Source organism: Quercus suber, unplaced genomic scaffold (genome assembly GCF_002906115.3).
Source record: "Quercus suber isolate HL8 unplaced genomic scaffold, Cork oak 2.0 scaffold_1224, whole genome shotgun sequence".
In the NCBI taxonomy this organism is placed as follows: domain Eukaryota; kingdom Viridiplantae; phylum Streptophyta; class Magnoliopsida; order Fagales; family Fagaceae; genus Quercus; species Quercus suber.
In genome coordinates, this window is record NW_027070619.1 from 45,652 (window position 1) to 50,326 (window position 4,675).

The 4,675-nt window shown below is 29.7% G+C and overlaps 1 long non-coding RNA gene across 1 annotated transcript; it reads right to left on the bottom strand.

The window, feature by feature from the left end:
- Window positions 1–2,012: 2,012 nt before the first annotated feature.
- LOC136065845 (uncharacterized) lies at window positions 2,013–2,743 on the bottom strand. The gene is made up of 2 exons (XR_010627466.1): window positions 2,527–2,743; window positions 2,013–2,247 (listed from the first exon to the last, which is right to left on the bottom strand). It is a non-coding gene; the product is annotated as an uncharacterized LOC136065845 (long non-coding RNA).
- Window positions 2,744–4,675: the final 1,932 nt, after the last annotated feature.

Here is a 4,675-nt window from a genome sequence, read left to right on the forward strand (position 1 = left end):
CCTTGTATCTTAGAGCAAACGCCAAATAATAATTATTGTTGTGGTTTCAGTTAGTTCAACCGGTAAAATTTCTGATAGTTGTGTAAGAGATTTAGGGAGATTTAGGGTTCAATCCTTGTCTACATCAAAAATTAATTAGTGTCTTGACTTAATGATAAAAAATTATTATTAGGAGCAGATGTCATATGTTGAAAGAGAGATGCTACGTCTACAACAATTTTACAATATTTTTACAACAAATTACAAGTGGTTAGTTATTATTGGTTCAAATTTAAAACTAACACTAAGATTACTTTTTTCCCCTACCAATAATAACCAGTAACAACTTGCTACTTAAGATTTGTTGTAAAAATGTTGTAGATATATCATTTCTCATGTTGAAACTCACTAAAAAAATTAATAATTATTGTTGTACACGTTAAATTATACATTCTTCAAACATAATTATAATTGAAAGCACTCCTAAATTGTATGAGTGAATTCCAATGGAATTATGTTCAACAAACGAGCGTTTAATCTTGTATAAAACTCCTAAATTATGTAATGATAAAAGCACTCCTATACAAGATTAAACGCACAAAATTGCAGCTCATCAAGTTACAAATATGTTCAACAAACGAGCTAAAAATTGAAGAACCTAAAGTCATGAAGCATTGACCAGTCCAGTCCTAGTCAAGGGCACTGACTTTTTATCTAATTTGATCTTATACATAAGAAAATTTAAATTTGTAAGTGAAAAGCATTACATATATTGCCTATCAAATAAAAGGTATAAAGTTTCCAATTATTGGTTAAAAAGAATATGGGTTTGCATGTTGAGTTGTTTTCAGTGTTACTTTAGTTTAGCCTTTGTAAAAAAGAGTCCTCAATTTTTTATTAAGAAATAAGTGGCTTTTATGAACCTTAAAAGATAAGGTAACTACTAACTATGCATAATTGCATTACTCATTTTTTATCTCTTATAGGATCTTTTTTGTCTATCCTTAGTGGAATGCTCTTTTCCCTTGATAATTATTTATATATAATAAAAATAAATAAATAAAAAACCAGAACATCAGAAACATTTTTAGTGCTTAGAAACTCTCTCTTATCTTATCGTCTCTACAATCATTTTAGGGACAAATCTAGCCAAAGTTTGGTATCTTGTATTTTCCACTGACTTGTTTGTTAAAAGATAGGATAAGAAGTGATTTTAAGCAACTAGTTTATTTGCTAAGAGGTAAGACAAAAACTAGAATTAAGCAAATAAGCTAGCTAAAAGCAGGGATGCCATCATCAAAAAATTATTTTTAGCATGATTCAAACTGTCAATTTTCCAGCCAAAAAACCAAGTTTTTCATCCGCGCGATTAAATTCAATTCACTTTTTTTAATAAATAAGCTTGGTTCCTAAAGGAGATGGGGGTGATTGATGCTTTATAACTAATTGTGCTATGCTTTGGTTCCGATTAAGAAGCAGATTGGACTTAAAAATTCCATGGTATAATTACTCTAGAAATCCCTGGCTAAATTAAACTTTTGCTTATGCTCCATGATGGCTGCAAATTACCGCTAGGGCAAGATGATTATGATGCATATGACATAAAATTGAGGAATGGAATTTCAACTTAGTTGATAGGAAAAGGTAAAACTAACTCTAAAACGTTGATTTTTTTTATTGCTCTGAGCATTTTACCAGGAAAATCTAACTACCAGATGAAGCTTATGGAAAATTGAATCTATAGACATGAAAAACAAATGATCATTTTAGAGGTTTTCTAACCTTTAAAGGGCAGTAACCACTAAACATCATTTTTGGGGCCTTGGGTTCCATATTACTCAATGAGTTTATGTGTTCTATCCTAATGCATAAACACACTGAAATGACTGCATTGGCAAGAAAGTCTAAATAAATTCTTACTGCATCAGCTTATCAACTCAAAACCCAAATCAAAGTCTATTTCATAAAAGAAATTAAACTTTTTTGGGTTTAACAATTAACAAATTATAAATCAATTTATTTTTTCTTAATGGTACATACATCAAGTACCTTATAACAAGCAATTATCATAATGTTACATACAAAAGAAGCATTAAGAACCTCAGCAGCTTCAACAATGTGGTATGAAAATCTAATGTTAGGCAAATGAGCAAAAGAATGTTTTGGATTATCTGTGTTGTTGGCACTTGGCACCGTCTTTAATTTATATCACCTTTTCAATAGTTTTAGTACATCTCCAACCAGATGCAATGATCCGGTGACAAGAACCTGTAAATCAGCAAAAAGCACAGTGATCACCTAGTTAGCGTTAAGTGTTGGTCAGGACTCTGAAGTAGGGTGTACACTAACCATTATCATAACATGGCATATCATTATCACTATTATTCATGACAAATTTCATTTGGAGTTTTCTTCTTGAGCCAGAGCCATGGGAATTTTCACAATTAATTTGCCCAGTCTAAATCTCTATAACCCCATATGCAGACTAAGCCATTTCAACATCAAGTTAAAATAAGAACACACTATCATTGCAGATAGTTATCTTACCTGAACTTTTAAGGATGGGTTTTGTTTCACACAATCCCGCAGCCACTTTATTATTAATGGCAATGAAGGCATTACTGCACTGCAAGCAAAGTAATTATCAGCAGGACTGCAACGAGAAGCACCCTCATAAAGAAATTCCTGAGGTAAAATCTTAGCACTGTCCATCTTGGCACCCAAAAGATAACATGGTCCTAATGCTCCGGGTCAGCGATCAAATTACACCATACTTTTTGTTATCAAGAGGTGCAGCTACTTTCAATGGAACCTGCATTTGATTAGAATAGATCAATCAATTACGTCACTATCAATTGAGCAGTCCATGTCTGAGTGTGAGTTTGGCTTACAATTCTGCTGTAAAATTAAACAAATCCATATCTAAATGTCCTATGAAAAAAAATTCCTTATCTAATTGTAGGTGCATGTGTGAGTAGTGAGTATTAAATCTACCCCAATTATTTTATTATTAACTTTGGTGTGAAGTATTCTAATAAAATAATGAAACAATGGAAAATGGTGATAGTCATTTCTTCTTATAATAAAAGTTTCAATTAATGAAAAACTTACTTTTCATTCCTATTTTTGTCTCTAAAGTCTAAATTACTAAAAAAAAAAAAAACTCTTTATAAATTTTAAGGATGAAAAAAAAAAAACCTTTTAATGTTTCAAAAAAAAAAACTTTTAATAAATTTTGGGGGATTAAAATAATATTTCACCTTATTTTTGGACTGATTTTGTTTTTGTATTGTTTATATGAAAACTAGAATTCTATAATAATAATAATAATGACATGCTCGAAAGTGGAGAAAAGAAAAATTAAATTGAACTTCATTGAATTGAAAACATTAGGTTAAATTACTTTCCTTTTTTGGTTGAGAAATACTAAATAAGTAAATTATTGGTTTAATCCTTCAACTATGCGATGAATTTTAATTTGATCTCCCAACTGTTATTTATGTCAATTTACTTAATCAACTTTCAAAATTAAGTACATTTTATGTATGTAAACCTCCACTTTATTTAAATTTGAAAAAAAAAAAAAAAAAAAAAGAGCACATGTTAAAAGCTTATAATATAAATAATAATAATAATAATGACATGCTCGAAAGTGGAGAAAAGAAAAATTAAATTGAACTTCATTGAATTGAAAACATTAGGTTAAATTACTTTCCTTTTTTGGTTGAGAAATACTAAATAAGTAAATTATTGGTTTAATTCTTCAACTATGCGATGAATTTTAATTTGATCTCCCAACTATTAATTATGTCAATTTAGTTAATCAACTTTCAAAATTAAGTACATTTTATGTATGTAAACCTCCACTTTATTTAAAATTTGAAAAAAAAATAAGAGCATATGTTAAAAGCTTATAATATAATGCAAAGTGAAGTCAAATTAAATTATTAATTTTTATTAAAATTTAAATGGAAGTGTACACACAAAATTTGTGAGAGATAAATCAAATAGTCACAAAGTAGTGTGACAAATTACAAAATTTTGATGTCTACGGGAAGGACTAGGAAAAAGCCTAACCTAATTTTATTTATAAAAAGAATTATAGTTCAAATCCTTCATTCTTGTTGTTATTATAACTAGTGAATTATTGGTATAAAAAAAGGGGGGAAAAAGAGGTTGTAGGACTAAATGGCACAATTAATAGTTAGACTAAAAACAATTGGAGGACTAAATTAGTAATTTAACCAAAAATATTATTATATGGTTATGATTTTTATTTTTTTTGAAAAGAAAGACAGAACTTATCATTTACGGGAGGCCATTAAAATCTGCCTAAAGTACATAAATAATATCTGGTGGTATATCTTCCATTCAAACTTGCATTTGAGAAATAAAAATTGCTCATTTTGCTAAAGAGTGAGCTATAGTATTACAATGCCTATGAACATGAGTATATGTATTTTTGAGAAACAAGAGGCAAAGTATTGTATGTCTTTCACTATGTGGCCGAAGTGTGACAATGAGTGAGACTTGTTTCAAAGTGCTGTGATGAGTGTCTGTGAGTCGCCATCCGATATCACCCAATCAAAACCTGTCTCCAAAGCCAACTCTAGAGCCATCTTCGCTGCCATAGCTTCCACTTCAATGGCTGTGAAAGGAAGAGTAGTTTTTTGTGAGAGAGAAACCATGACTTATC